Below are 16946 nucleotides of genomic sequence, written 5' to 3' on the forward strand. Positions count from 1 at the left end.
CAGGTCAAATGCGAAGACGTAATGTCTGCGCGGGCTTTCTAACAGTGTTTAGCCCATTTTTAGATTTTCAGCTATTATTATTCCTAGGCTACTCTCTCAGAGCGGAAATGTGTATTTGTCCTAATAAGGATTAAAAATGACAGGTATCCCTACTAATGAGAATAGACGGACGAGCCAGGTCCGCTTGGATTTTGAATGAGTCGAGATTTAACGCTATATTCTGTGCATATTTTGATAATTCACGAAAATCTGGTTTGATACACTCCATAGCTGTCATCAAGGTCACTGGCTTTGCTTTTACGTACAATTTGAAGTCGTCAGCGGACGTGTGGTATTTGCTGTATGACTTCTAGACACGTAATTAATATAAGGAGCTAAAAATATCGGTGCTAATACCGCACCCCGGTGGGCACCTGATACACTCTAGACGGTAAGCATAAATTTTGTCTTGCTATTTTGTACGTTTGACGAGGAAGATCATGAAATTACCAGCACCAGTAGATCTGCTAAAATCTGAAACGCAGGTAAAAGCAGCCCCTTGTCTGCTCGTAGACTGTAGCAACTTGGACAGCGCCGCAGCAATACGAACAGGGCGGTAATCAGAGGGTGCTGCAGCAGCGTCCTTTTTGCTAAGTAGGTTCACAGGTTCCTTTTTTCAAGGCTACTGGGAAAACGCTTGTGGTTTAGGAGCGGTTAAAATATTATTGACTCACTGTCATCCACAATAAAATACAGATTCTAACATTTCCATTGTAATTTGAGCGTGTTTGGTAGATACTGTCTTCATACAGGTGATTTCTTTTTCAATGATGTGGCCAGAGGCAAGCTTAAAAAAATTCGCTGCTATCGTCTTCTGCTCCTGAAATAATCAGCAAGGCTTTTGTTTCTTGCTTCCGTTTAGTGTTGGTTGTCAATTAAGTTATTGGTTTAGTTCCTCAGCCAAATAATTGCATCAACTTCATATTTAATTAAGAAAAATCTACGGCGTCAAGGCACCGCCATATCACGGTTGGCCTTGGTCTGTTGTCGGTTAATATATAGGCAGTTAATACATAGGCAGTTAATATATAGGCACATCAGAGTTCAGCTCTTCTCACAGATTTTGACTCTGTTCCGCTTCTGCCTGTGAGCAGTATCGTTTACAGAGGTGCAAGGTTGTTTATACACAGTTTGTCCCATTTCCATTTGAACTGTGACTACGAACAATCTCACGGATTATGTTCACAGAATTATTGTATTTATTTAAAATAGTATTCCCGTGAATCAAAACTCAGCTGAAATTGCTTTAAAAGTGTATTGAACACTCACTGCAGTCCTTTTTTGGTATTGCATTTAGTAATGCAGTAAAATTTTATTGGACGTTCTTGACTGCGTCATCACATGTCCTTTCATTGCTAACTTCAATTTAAAGAACAAAGAGAAGTCGGCAGGGGCCAAATCCGGCGAATACGGTGCGTGATCTAGGACTGCGATCCATTTGCTGGCCAAAAACTCGTTGCAGTCATCGCTTTTTGGGCTGTGGTGTCGATAGCGAGGAGCAACCACGAAACTGCCCCTCGGTATTCGGATCGAATTCGACGAATTCTCGCCCACAAACGCTGAAGGACTCAAAGAACTTGACGTTGCCTCGCTGCACCCCTGCCATTTTCCACAGAGTGTCAGTTATGTACTGTTACCTTCACGGTCAGGATGCCTGATGCAGCAATGCTAGCACTTTGATTTTACCCTCCCCCTCTTGCGCCCCCTCTCTCTCTCTCTCTCTCTCTCTCTCTCTCTCTCTCTCTCTCTCTCGCGTGCGTGTGAGAGAATGAGAGAGAATGCGCGCACATGGTGGCAAATTATAAAACAATACTCTGTCCTTCCAACAATATCTGAATATTTTGCGTCTGTATATGACCCTTAGCAAAGATGGTTTAAATAGAGAAACTTCAAAGAAGTAACGGCTTTGTTTTATGAGTATGAATAACTCGCAGAAATGTTCAACAAAAAGAGCTGTGGACGGGAATGCAAGAAAGGCATTTTGCATCGCGGGCAGCTTCGTTCTGAAAGTAACCAGAGCCCCGTCCTTTAAGAGTTACAATACGCGTTTAACATGCCATAAAACACAATTTCGTACGTGTACAGAGGAGTAAATTACCTACTATGTCTCTACCTGTCTATTACCGACTTCTGGAAAAGGGAAAACGAACCTGGTGAACAAAGCACTTCAACAAAGTCCTGTACTGTGACATGTGTAGTACATACGTAGATGCTGTTCAGCAACGCTTATGAAATGAAATGTCAAGATTGGCAAGTTACGACGATTTTGAAACTACTTTGCACGAGTGCCACATAATTTCACGGCTCTACTTTGACGCAAATAGTCATTCCTTCTTTTGCGGAGTAGTTGTCCATCGAAAGTAGCACTCTCAACAGCAGTGGGGAACGCTTCCCCTTCCGTCCCCGCCTCCCCCCCCCCCTGCTCCACCGCCACTCCTCCGCCACCCCCTCCCCCCTCCCTTCACGGTGCTCAGTGTTTTGTAGCACCGTCCGTCAGCTGAGGTCCTTGTTTAGTCTGTACCGATAATCGGCTGTGCCACCAACTATTCCGTAAAGAATCAAACTCCCACGTACAAAAGAGCTTCAAGCTTCTGATTGCCTTACAAATGCCTAATGCTGAAATTCTGCTGCACGAACAATGAAAATATAGTAAGCGATAAGCGATAAACTTTTTTTCCTTTCACCATTTTGTTGGTGGATGGAGGGAGGCGATGGAGGGGGGGGGGGCCTAAGCGAGAAAAAATTCGAAGAAGTTTGACTGTATGTAAATTTTATTTGAAGACACAAAGTGCTCTCATTCTCACATAGTGGACGAATTCTAGTCTGGGTGGTTTGCGCGCCTTGAGTTATGCTGCCTCGAGAAGTATACACAATTTCCGCAATGACTGAACAAGTCGTTGGAAGTCCCCTGCAGAAATACTGAATCGAGCTGTCTCTATAGCCGTCTACAATTGCGAAAGTATTGCGGCTGGAGGATGAGCACAAAGCGACTTCCCGACCATGCCCCGAAAAAATGTTCGGTGGATTCATGTCGGGCGACTTGAGTGGCTCAGTCGTAAGTTCGAACTGTCCAGAATGTCCTTCGAACAAATCACGCACAATTGTGGCCGCTGGCATGACATCGTTATTTGGAAATATGAAGTCCATGAACGGCTGCAAATGCTCTTGAAATATCCGAGCATAACCATTTCGAGTCAATGACCGATCAAGTTCGACCAGGAGCATCCAGCCCATTCCAAGTAAACACAGCCCACACCATTGTGGAGCCACACCAGCTTGTACAGTGCTCTGTTAACAAAACTTTAGCACATGGCTTCGTGGGTTCTGTGCCACACTCTAACCCGACTATCAGCTCTTATCAACTGAAATCGGGACTTCTCTGACGAGGCCGCGGTTTTCCAGTCGTCTAGGGTCCGACCGATGTGGTCACGAGCCCAGGAGATGCGATGACGTGCTGTTATGTTAGCAAAGGCACTCCTGTACGTCGTCTGCTGCCACAGCCCATTAGCGCCACGTTTCCCGGGCTGTTCTAACGGCTCTTGCCCACTGCTTTCTGCGGTTATTTCACGAAGTGTTGCTTGTCTGTTCGCACTTCACGACCCTACTCCAACGCCGCTGCTCTCCGTCGTTAAGTGAAACCCATCGGCGAGTGCGTTGTCGGCGGTGAGAGGTACTGCCTGCAATTGCGGTACTCTCTGCTCACTCTTGACACCGTGCATCTTGGAATATTGAATTCCGTCACGATTTCCGGAACAGGATTCTCCCATGCGTCTAGCTCGAAGTCTGCTGATCCCGCTCTTGGGGCCATTAATCACGTCGGCAGCCTTTCCACACGAATCACCTGAGTAGAACTGACACCTCCGCCAATGCAGTGCCCTTTTACTCCTTGTTCATGCGATACTACTGCCATCTGTATAGGTGCGTATTACTATCCCATGGCTTCCGTCGCCTCAGTGTACGACAGCGTTTTAAATTTTGTCAATAATTACATGAAATGCAGGAGATGAGGTTTTTATTTTTTTATTTTATTTTATTTATTTATTTATTTTTCGCTGCTGAGTATCGTTAGGTAGACAATCCGCAGCTCGGATCTAATACCCTTCGTATCCATTTAACGGTATAGATGTGAATGTATGATACGACTGCGTCACAATAATCGCTAAGAAGTGCTTCATGTAACATTGCTGACCGGACATCCCCGGTACCCGGCCCGCCAAATATTTCAGGTGGCACCTATACTGCCAACAATTGACTTTAGAGGCCTATCGCGACCAATACACCGCGACATTGGCTCTGCCACTCGCTACAAGACAACATAAATAAACTTATTGTTGCACCGCTTGAAATAACAATGCGTTGACATACTCTACCTCTGTTACGTCTTGCAGTAATAGTATTGCTAACAGTAATTTTGAGATTTCGTTAACTTTGCAGGACGCTTTCGTGAAGACGGTGAAATTCGCCAGATTAAAATACGCCAGAATTTCGACCAAGTACGTCGACCAATCAAAATTATGTAATTAAATAAAAATCGTAGTTCGTTTCAGTGCTAGCTATTCCCACAACCATAGATTTTTGCGATTTCATCTTTCCTTTAGCCTTACATTACGGTGATCATGGAGTGCTAGGGTGCTTTATTCCCACTAGGTAGATCTTGGCCCTTATGACTTCGCGGAGGAGTCAATGTGGCCCGCGGACTAAAAAGTTTGGAGATCCCTGACGTAGACTACATCGAAAAGAATCGAGAAAATCGCATTGTACTTCTACATGAAGTTTGCATGTGACCATTTCCTTCGTTTTTCAATGCTGTGATTTCACTGCACTTGATGGAATAGGATCTACGCAGTGAAAAACCGGGCGCGTGAAAACTTCGTCCCTTAAACTTCTCGTGCGGCAGCGGCAGCGGCGTTCTCTGTGGCGCTGCAGAATACTGCCGGCAGTCCTCTGAGATCAAAGGGAACGTGCAGGAGACCATTAGCGGGCCGTATATGGTTCACATTTCCTACGTTAAGGATCACCTGCCTTCGCATTGAGGGCCGCAAACTGCACATCTTAAAAACAAACGAAAACTCCTAGTACCTATAGACCAAGCGAAATTACTGCAGCATTTTCTGCGTGCGTGTTTTCAGCTGTAATGAGTACTTCCTGCAGACTGTTTCGCTCAATGCTTTCCATACGAGTACTGCTTCGTTGCTCAGAGAAGCTGCTTACTGCTGCGCGTCGCTGCCAAACGCAAACAATGCCCACATCCAACAACTGCGCTGGGTTCTCTTATAGCCACATAGAGTTGGAGGCGTGAGGCCCTGACGGTGCAATTAACTGGCGCTCTAAGTCAGATAAACGGTCATAACTTAAAAAGTATAGAGCAGGATAGCACCCAGGTACTGACTATGTAAACTGGAGTTGGAAAGGGGAGAAAGTAAAAGGAACGGCAGGGACTATTGGCGTCAGGCGCATCTGGACTTCACGCTGAACCAGCGGCGACGAGTGAAAACGTGTGCCACGCCGGGATTCGAAACCGGGCTCTGCTGCGTTAACCACTGCTCGCCCCCGTTCATCGCAACTGCGCGCCCACTACCTGAGCACGCCTCTCTGCCGGCCCACATTCTCGCCCACCGCCCACCGCTGTCCATTAGCAGTCTCTGTCCCTCTCTTCCATGCTCGGCACTTTTGAGATTGGCGCGGAAAGTCGGACGTAGTTGCGCATCCCCACTGAAGAAGGTGCATTCCTAGAATGTAACTGCCGGTATGAAGTCGAGACACCTGGGACGAACGTAGTTTTACTATATGCTATTACTTACTATGTTTAAGCAAATGACTTGCAAACAACTTCGAATCAACAACTAGAAACTATGGGGCAATCCACTTCACTGCAGAAGAACGTGGATTCTAGATCACAGATCTCTTGCGGCACTTACGTCCCTCCGAAGTAATCCGTAGAAAAACTTTTCTGTTTACTTGTGTCCTCCGCCCTGCAATATTTTAGAAATAACATTTTTCGCTTGAACTTACATTACAAGCAATCATCCATATTTGCGATTTCGGTCTAATGTGTCATTCTCAAGTTGTAGCTGATTACGAAGTCCATCAGTGCATAATCATTTCCTTACTATACACTCAGTACTCGGGTCAACTATATGTACATTTTCCCTTACACGTAATGAGGCAGGGGTTTAGTCACTTATATAGAAGGCAAGCTTGGAGAACAAGACAAGTTTAAAGTCAGCCAAACGCAAACTCACAATCGGTAAAAGCAGATTATCGCACTCGATGGAAATGACAGTCGAATCACTGAAAAGGAGGCGGTTTTGAAGTTCATCAGAGACTTTTATAGCAATTTGTATAGCAATCCAGGGGAAAATTTGAGTGTATCTAATTTAAATGATGTACCTAGTGTTCCAGATATACTCCCATCGGAAGTCAAGTGTGCTCTAGATAGCATGAAGAGGGGAACAGTGCCGGGTGATGATGAGCTCAGCGTTGACATCCTCAAACTGGCAGGAGAGGCAACAATAAATCACTTGGCAAGAGTATTTACTTCCTGCCTGCACTATGCTTCAATCCCACTATCGTGGAACAAGGCTAAGATTATTTTGATACACAAGATAGGAAGTATTCACGATATTAAAAACTACCGTCCTATCAGCTTGCTCTCAGTTTTGTACAAACTTTTCACAAAGATCTTGCTAAACCGAATTAGTTCCACCCTAGACTCAGCCCAACCTATGGAACAAGCTGGATTCCGAAGCAATTTTAGCACTATTGACCACATTCTGACCGTTAGTGAAGTGATAAGCAGAGCGAATGAATACCAACTGCCTCTCTGCATTGTCTTTGTTAACTTTGAAAAGGCATTTGACTCCGTTAGCCATGTAGCTGTCCAAGCTTTGACTGAGCAAGGAGTGGGAGCAGCATACATTGAAGTATCTACGAAATCTACGAGAATTCTTCAGCCTATGTTAACATCGGCGATTCAACTCAAGAATTCCGCATCGTGAGGGGTGTCAAGCAAGGCGGTCCCATCTCCCCAAAACTGTTCTCTGCTGTATTGGAAATGGCTATGTCAAAGCTGAGCTGGGAAGGTAAGGGAATTAGAATTAATGGAAGAAGGCTTACCAACTTGAGATTTGCTGATGATATTGCCTTACTGGCCAAAGACTTCGCAGAGCTCCAAAACTTAGTTACAGATCTTGCATCGGAATGTCAGCTGGTTGGCTTGAACATGAACCTTTCCAAAACAAAAGTAATATCCAACAAATGGGTCCCAGCTGGAGATGTGAAAGTCAAGGACAGTCTACTAGAAGAGGTCAGTGAATATGTCTACCTTGGCCAGATTATAAATATGAAGGGAGACATAAGGCCAGAAATCTATCGACGCATCAAGCTTGGCTGGCAAGCATTTGGGGAAAAATTCAAAAGTATTCAGATCAAAAATGCCAGTAAATCTGAAGAAAGCAGTATTTGATCAATGCATTCTTCCTGTCATGACGTATGGCTGCGAGACATGGACACTGAACTCATTTACAAAAGGGAAACTTGGGACAGCACAGAGAGCCATGGAGAGATCAATGCTGGGCTATAGAAGAAAGGATAGGAATAGGGCAGATGACATCCTGTGTGTGACGAAGGTAAATGACATCTTAGAGAGAGTAGGTTCATTGAAATGGCAGTGGGCTGGCCACGTTGCAAGAAGAAAAGACAACAGATCGACGAAGCTAGTACTGGAGTGGAGTCCGAGAGAGCACCGGAGGCCTAGAGGAAGACCACCAGACAGATGGGATAAAGATATCAAGAAGGTCGCTGGTAACACCTGGCAGAGAACTGCCCAAGACCGTCCCACTTGGAGAAGCCTTCTGAAAGCCTACCTGAATCCACGACTCGAAGAGGCCACATCATCTAATGATTGAATTGGGTGATGGTGATGGTGATGGTGATACAAGGCCGTCACTACTTCGTGAGGTGCTATGTTATTTTAGGAGCATGTAAATGACGAAGACAGCTGTATCATTACGTGTAAAGTAAACTGTAAATATGGCTGACACACGAGACCAGTACGAGCTAAAAATTAACAATTGTGCATTGACGCACTTCATAGTTAGGTGCCACTTGAGAATGGCGTTATTTGTCAAAATCGTGATTGTTGAGAAATACATGCTGTAAAATGTCCTGGCGGAAAATGTTGTCATTTCTAAAATAGATCTTAATTATAGTGATTCATTTTATGGAACGACAAGACTTTATTCTCAAAAGCCTCTTGAGGCTTATAGTACCAGCGAAGGCCTGCACAGTAATTGGCGCAGCCAGAGTTCAAGTGTGTTTTTCCTGGTGAGATTTTGTTCTGTCCTTTGCGCTGGGTTTCCACTCGCTGCCACGTTCTCACGTTTGCTGCTATCACATTCTCACCCCTACTTCTGTGACGCGTTAGTGTGCCTTTTCCTACACAAGACCTACGCTTGAATGTATCATGTTCTTCCTCGCAAGATTTTCGCTGCCAACAACTGAGAGAAGCTAGAAGAAGCTGTTTCTTTAATAAGGCCAGTAACTGATCGAAGTCATCAGACCGGTTGCAAATCCTTCGTAAAATCGGTTAACTATTTACTGAACACGCATTTTTTCTATTCTTTCGGCTGTTAAAAGTATGTGTGTTTCCGCTTGTATGAGCAACTAAACTTTTTTTTGTAAAATTGTCGGCGCTGTTCCCTGAAGTATTTGTTCATAGATACATTAAGATTTATTCTATCATTGGCATGCTCTCCACTGTGTTCTCTTTTTCCTTCGACGAATGTCAGAAAACAGTAACCATCTAGGACGAAGTAGTTTCCTTTCTTATTTAACCAGTTCTGTACCCGAGTCCCTGCCGTCGTTTTTGGTTAAGTTCAGTGCAAATTGTCTATTGTTTTCTAAAAATGTCCCCCAGCTGCTTTTTAGCGCGGTTGAATTTTTTTTTTTTCATTCTTCACAACATAGTCTCCATCGTTACGAATAAATACTTCATGCTGAAGCTTTTGTAATGGCCCTTTCAGTGATGTACATATGGAAGAGAGATGTATGTTCGTTGAAGAAAAATAACATCGTGCGATGACATGATTCGAAAATAATTGAGTATAAATGAGAGAGTGGAGAATAGATTACGTGCTGCCCATGTAGCATTTGGACGTCTTACAAAGCGTGTCTTCCTGAATAAAGACCTAACACTGTACACCAAACTGATGGTGTACAAAGCTGTGGTCATTTCCACCCTGCTATATGGTTGCGAAACCTGGACGTTATATCGCTGTGATCTGAAGAAACTAGAACGCTTCAACCAACAGAAGCTAAGACACATCATGAACCTGAAATGGGATGACTTCATATCCAACACGGCTGTTCTTGAGAAAGATAAAATGTATAGCATGGAAGCTCTTATCATTGGGCATCAACTCAGATGGGTCGGACATGTCCAGCGGATGAAAAATGACATACTTACACGCCACATGCTGTACAGCGAAGTGAGCACAGGTAAAAGGCCACGGAATGCCCCTCTCAAACGTTATAAGGATCAGTACAAGAAAAATCTGAAAAACTTGAACATCGATCCGAGTAACTGGTCCACAATAGCAGAAGACCGAAGTCGCTGGCGCTCAGTTACCTCAAATGCTCTTCAAAACTTTGAGCTGGAACGTCGAAGAATGGAGAATGACAAACGCCGGAGACGTAAACTCCTCCAGGCTCAGCCACGTCCCCCACCTTCCATCAGCTGTAATGTCTGTGGCCGCCTGTTCCACGCTAGGATTGGATTGCTAAGCCATCAACGACACTTCCACGCCTGAACCGTGACAAAGGAAATCTCAGGAGAGAAATGAAAACTCTGATACGAGTATCAGCCGACGACGAAATGAGAGTGTACTTGTACCACATATTCGGGTTTCTTCCAGTTACTGTTCACGAATGGCGTGTAGGAAACATGATTATAAACAACCACGTACTCTGGTAAGGAGATGGTCCCAAGCTTGTAGGTGCGATGTAATAACTGACTTAGCATATTTTATTTCGACAAAGAAATATAACGATTGGATGTGGCAGGATCCACAGTGTAAAAATTCTCTACAGGACTCCTGTGTTGTGGGCCATACAAGTAGAAGACAAATGAATACGTACTTCAAACTCTGATTTCAAATAAGCGACGGAATGTGTATTCCCTGTCGCCAACTAGACTACTTCCACTTTCCAGTTAAAATAAGCACTAAGCCGGTGCGTAATGCATCTACTGAAGGTTCTAACATTCTGCGTGGTGTCTGTCTGTTCTAAGTCGTGTCTCCCTACCACTTTCGCGCAACGACGCTCTGAGCGTGTTTTTTAGGGAATTGACTAGTTTGAACCTGGGACCTGTTGCTCGTAAGGAGACGCCAGACCACTCATGACAGGTAGAATTCAGAAGATTTCAGTGAGACTAGCGATGATATAATCAAATACTTAATGATTTCAGCGTCAGCTCCACTGCACTCCCTGTAAAAGAATCTTAATACTAATTAAATTTAGTGGAAGTGGTTCAAGGCTTTCCTATTTTTAGTTAGCTGGTAAAATAACGTCGAAAAAGCAGTTGAGTTTACCATTGGAAATTTTACTCTATTCACAACATTGTTTATAAATTTCACTACTGATAAAAGGAAATGTTTTAATACAGGATGATAAGAACCAACTGCGTTCAACAAAAATGTGAACGAATATTCCCTGAATGGGTATCAAAGTTCTACAATGGATCGAAGGATGACCTATGCCATATCACATCTATAATCGAGGTTTAAATTAAGTTTCACAAAAGAGAAAACTATCAAAATGGTCTATAGTGACCCTCAATTATCTTTAATTACTTATCTAACTTGTCGTAAATTACAGTGGCTGATGTGGCTTCTCAATAACTATATAACAGAAAAATCATCGCGTTTCACATTTTAACTTACGTAGCAAATGTGAATACCATGAGATTTAATTGACGATCGACACTAATATTACGCAAAACGGGGATGTAACAGATGAGACTTCTGCAGTTCTGAGTGAAGCCTTATGCGCTCAAAAATGCGGCATCGCGTGCGTTCATTACCTTGTCAGTGTTCGTCAGGGGGCGGCGGACGGCACAGCTCCACGCACCTCGCCGTCTCTGATCCAACTCCCTCCTAACTCCCTCCTAACTTCTCCTTACTACTATTTACCGAAGTTTGTTTTAAAAAAAGCTATCTGGCTGTGTTTTCAACTGACCAATCATGGTCTCAATGTTAACCTTAAGCTCCGCCTACAAAAATTCTATCTATCCAATGAGAAACGTTATACTTTTCGTGGTGGGGCAATGTTTTTAACGTTTGCAACGTAACAGAGACGCCAGAAAGTCTCACGCTAAAACTTTCAGCTGGTGTGGCCCTTTTAGTGTTATCGTAAGATCTATACTGTTCTTTTGGAGGGCTCTATCTTTTAACATGGGCTGGCAGTGATCTTGGCAGTCGGCTGGCGACGTGGGTGTCCGTCCCTTAACGTAGGGCCTTCCAGCTTAACACGGTTCTGCTCTCTGCTTCTGTTCTCGTTTCTCCCCTCGGAACTGCGTCTGTTTCACGGTGGGAAGGTATGACATGCATTTAGGCGTTCTTTTGTTAGTCTGTGGTATTCCATTTGCTCACTCGTTGATCATATTACTTTGGTTAATTTAATGTCAGGATTTATTTGGAGCTATGTGACATACTGCCGGATTTGCTATCATGTCAGAGTTTTCATGGAAGGTGTTGGATGTGCCTGACACCTTACAAGGTTGTACTTCACAACTATAGTCTCGTAACGTCATCTGCGGTATGAAGCAATCGGTAGACAACAGACTTGTGGTAACAGGCATGTGACGTCATTAGAAACTTAAAGCTGCAGTGTCCCGTCACGTTGATGTGGCGACGCGCCCAAAAGCCTGAATAACCACCTCTTGCAGGGCGGACCGCCGCGAGATGAGCGGCAAGAGAATCAGTGAGTTTCTGTTGGGTACCGACACGGGTGTGGCCAGCCGACCTAGGTTTCTCGGTTGAGGATCCATGGCGCGAACAGCGCGGTCAGCCCAGGAACAAATACACCTCCAGAAATTTTATTCCAAACACACATCCCCCCTCCATCCAAGAAAAATCTTTCAGCTATTAAATGCATGCTCTTCAGCTATGAAGTATTACATATTGTTTAATACGGATGGCGTATCTTTCGGATTTTGGGCACAGGATCAGGGACTTCAGACATGAAATCCCAAGATGCAGGTGTTCCAACAACTTGCAGTTGAGCGGGCTCACTGCGCTGGGGAAGTAGGGTTAACAACACGTAAAGAAGCTCAAGTATGTCCAGGCGTTTAGATTTAAATGTCTTCGAAGCTGCCAAGGGCAAGGGTAAGTCGAAAAGCTAGTTCCCTTCCTTTTACACCCCTGCCTTTTTTGTACTGAAAGGGCTCTGTTGGATTCCGTTCATGTTTAATTTCTTAAATCTGTTGTCATTTACGGCATAAATTCCTCTTCTAAATTTACTGTGGCGTTTCTGACTATCTGGGAGGAGACTGAGCAGCGGAACGTGTTACTTTTACACATAATCAAGAATGATCTGTCACGCTACTACACTTTAAAACACAGTTTATATGTAATTCATGTCACACAGTCTCATACGGAACCTACACCCACTTTCTTTTATATACTGTATATGATAAGATACTGACATCCCCCTTCCCTTCTGTGTGAGAGGATGAATGATCAAATGTATTCCTAGTTGCATGCTTGATGGTAGCAGACAAGCCTGTCTGCTAGAGAACAGCAGGACCAACGTCGGAACAGGTAGCTACGCTTTCTTGCGAGGTGCCGGGGCTATCAGTGTATTTATCACTAAATTCTACTAGAATCCACATATGTAAATCATGCTCTAAGCCCCCCCTATTCTAACTCCGACGTTTGCTGTTGCACAAGGATAAAAAAAAAAATACGCGAACTGACTCTAATCAACCCTGCCAGTGGAGTAGAAGAGAGTTTGGCACCTGCAATAATTTAATTTTATAAATAAGTTAAATAAACAAAGGTTCCATTTGCATAGTGAGGAATGATAGGGTTGCTCTATCGATTAACAGAATGAAAGTTCTGTCCAAAATAACAATATGATTTATTAAGACTAAACACTGAATAGTAAAAGAAACACAGGAAATATAATACATCAAATTGGCTCAAATTTGGAGATTCATACAAACACTGTAAAGGTGAAGTTGTCCCTAAACTAGATCGTGAGGTTTAAGACGAGGTGGTATGTGGAGCCAATTCCTTTCCACTCAAATCTCAAGAGAGACACACAGCTAACCCAACAGTAATTGCTGCTACTCGAAACAGAACAAAGTTAGAAAAGGATGAACAGGCGCGCTCTGCTGAGCTCTGATTGTCACCTAGGAAAATCCCTATCTGCCGGTGCTGCGGACGTACATTACCAAACGGTCTTCTTATCTCCCAGAACACGATCTGGCGTACCGCAGGCGAGGGCTGGTTGCTTCGACGTCCTCGACCGAAAGGCGACTGCCGACTCCCCACAAGAGCACCCGTACAGGCCGAACACAGAACATTTCCGCCCCCACGACAGTGGCCGAGGTTAAACGTTCCAATCAGCAACTCGAAAACCGGCGGAAATTCCACTCCATTGCCGGAGCACTACCATTCCACCAATGGAGATTCTTGGCGCCAATTTCTGTGCTGATTTTGCTACGTCACGGCGCTATGCCCTGAACAAACCAATCACCGTTACTATTTTGCAGAAAGTGCGGGAATTTTCCCGCCACAACTGCCAGGGTACACAAGTCATTCCCACGCCTCGCTGGTAGCCCGCCAGAAAGTGTTTTCGCTAAGTTTCTCCGAAGTAACGGAACCTCTAGCCCAGCCGCTACTTCACACCCCAGCGGGCGTGTCTCTTGACAATGTCGGCGTCTGCAAAGCATTCACTCGACTGCCTCACACACGTCGGCTTAACCCGCCTGTCACCGGACCACCCGGGTGACGAGAGACGCTGCGTGGGAAGTCCGCGTGTGAAGGAATAGCAGCCCTCCACCGCATGCAAATAGAGAGGAGAGTCGTAAGATAGAAATATGAGAGGGGGCTCATGCCACCTCTCATTCTAAAGGCAAAGAGGTTTCTATTCTCTGTTTGGTCCTGTCTGTCCCTCGTCATGTTGGTATAGGGAGCTGCCTCTCTGATCACTTGCCATGGTATCTGTGAGGAACCCTCGGTAGGGGCCCACGCCAGTCTGTCCGCGGCGAGCGTCGGAAGTGGTAAGATCTCCAGCTAAGCGCATCTCTGCTAAGTCCGTAGGACAATGGATTTTTTAAGTTCAGCCTAACTGAAAATTTAATCACCTTTATTCCAGGTTTAGCTCTAAAATATCTAATCTTGTCTTAAATTGCAACGCAGTGTAATTCGAGTGTGAAGTTCAGAATATCTTCCAGCAGTTGCTATGTCACTACTTCGTGAGTCTCGTCTTGACAATATTTTCAAATATAGCAACTTTTCTTTATCTTCAACGCACGTGGGGTGTACTTTGCGAGACCAGTATCATGTGCTTATATAACTGTTCGACCCATGAGGTTAATAGTAAGTTCGAGGTTTTTCTTTGTAAATTGCTTTTCGATCCAATTTATTTTAATTATCAAAATTATTGTGGAGCTATACGCTTTGTGTAAACAAAGTTGACCACGTGAAGCATGTGGTGTAATCATCAAAGTAGCTCTCAGCTATTCTTTTTGGGAAGATTTCACAGTGTGTTAGTATGAATTTAGTATACTAGTGTGTGGTAATTGCATGACGGACAGGATTGTGCTACGAACGTAATTTCTTTGGGTGAAAATTGAATCGGTTGGTTGTGGTTAATTTCCTCTTGCATATGTTTCAACATTCTTCGTGTGTTATTTTATGAATGCAGTGTTGTATGCAGTCTCCCAATCTTGGCTCCATATTTGATGTGTTCCGTAAGATTACAATCTCACATTTTCACAATCCTAAATAAGGCACCAGCTTAGTTATGAATCGAGTTTAATATGCTGAAATTTCAATGATCAATCTTACAATAAATTTCCAAATATAAACTGATTTCTTTCTTTTTATTTAAATTCTCTTTATATATATATATATATATATATATATATATATATATATATATATATATATATATATATAATTACCGGTTGTTGTATGACTATTAAAAGATTATAATTAATGTTAGTCTGTTTGGGAATTTGGTAAACCTAGACTAGATACCTGGTGAAACAGTTGCGCAGTAATGCACGGTTAACTTCCCCAGACAGCTCACAGCTTTTAACCAGCTTTTATTGTCTATCAGTACCGCTTTCATAGCAAATTAAAGTAACAACCTTACAGTACTATGGTTGCATTTTTCATTCTTGTTCCCATCTTTTACTCTACCATAATTTTCACATTAGACCGCAATCACTTGGCTACCAATGTAGATTTTTGACGACTCGGGCGACGACTGATACGGTTTACTTTTTTAAATTTTTTTTTCAACAAAGTTTCACGTATCGTGGCAACGGATAAAGCTTTCACAAAACCACAGGACGACCATTAATGATGCACGTTTGTCTACCTCCTCCCACAATTTGAAAAGTTTCGTTGCGGTTCGAAAGACGTGAGCGGCGCGCGTAAAAAACTTATCAAATTTTTTGCACGTAAAAACCGAATTAAGCTACTACATTTTTGAAAGCGCGTTTTCAGTTTCGTCGTACAAATGCATTTTTTTTATTTGGCTCACTTCAAACTGTTCCGCGTATTCGATCCACGTTTGAATGAATTGTATGTGCTACGTTTAGCTCTACTTTAAACCATTGTACGTCAACAACGGATAAAGATTATTGGATAAAAAATTTCGTTTTGAATTTATCCATTTACATAAATGCGAAGATTGAGCCGATTCGTACCAGCTTGAAATACAGAAGTGGCACGCTTCAAAAACCTCCCAGAAAAATGTGTTTTTCGCGTAAAAACCGAACGGTGCACATGCAGTTGATGCCATCAGCTGGCAGTAATTCAAGCTAGTCAAAATTTTCTGCAAAAGGAATTAACCTATTCGCTCAATTCGCCTAGACTCCAACTGCTGTTCGCCGTTCAAACTTTCCTTCATAAACTGTAACATAACTACAGTGAGACAGATCTTAGAATCGCTATACAAATGGCCGCTGGTCCGGGCTAAACCAAAAACTTTTTACCCCCAGGTTCCTAGGTCAAATAGAATCAGAGTACCAACAGCAGCTGCCCCCCCCCCCACCCCACCCCCGTTAAAGCCACGATTCTCCACGCGGGCTCCTCAAAGCAAATTTGCATCACAAGGAAAACGGGAATCAAATTTCAATGGTATTATCAAACCTATTGACAACATTGTATTGAAAGTTTTCTTTACTAATTCTTTTCGTTAAATTTTCGCTTTTGAGCTCTGTTGGTTGGTTGTAACTTTGCTGTTGTTTAGCTTTGGGTGACTGTGCATTTCCAACTGCGAGAGAAGCCAAACATATCTGCCTACTGCATTTAATATTAGTTCCCACTTTCCACGTTTGGCTCAGCGGTGGGGACATGACGCCGTTGCCCAGGTAACACCAATGGCGAGGCGGGTACCCCTACCACGCCAGCAGCGGTTCGCCTGTTACAGCGCCCCTGTTGCCACGCCATCGATAAACTGTACCACGTGGCATCGCGCTGTAGAGGCACCTACGTCCATTAGCTCTCGTAGTAAAGTGGCGTTTTCTGGCGTTGAAGTGCTCTACATTTGTCAGGTACTGTGAACGAGTGTTTCGTGTTGGCGCTGCATTAACAACAGCAGTACAGCACGTCTGAACACCAGATTCGCAATAAAAGTGGTCGTCCTAGAACACGGTCATTGGCTGTGCA

General features: G+C 43.7%; 1 protein-coding gene across 15 annotated transcripts in view; it reads left to right on the plus strand.

Moving 5' to 3' along the window:
- LOC126195116 (CUGBP Elav-like family member 2) overlaps positions 1–16946 on the plus strand; it is a 1269424-nt gene that overhangs the window by 567212 nt on the left and 685266 nt on the right. The gene's annotated exons all lie outside the window — the stretch shown is intronic.

This window comes from Schistocerca nitens, chromosome 7 (assembly GCF_023898315.1).
Source record: "Schistocerca nitens isolate TAMUIC-IGC-003100 chromosome 7, iqSchNite1.1, whole genome shotgun sequence".
Classification (NCBI taxonomy): Eukaryota; Metazoa; Arthropoda; class Insecta; order Orthoptera; family Acrididae; genus Schistocerca; species Schistocerca nitens.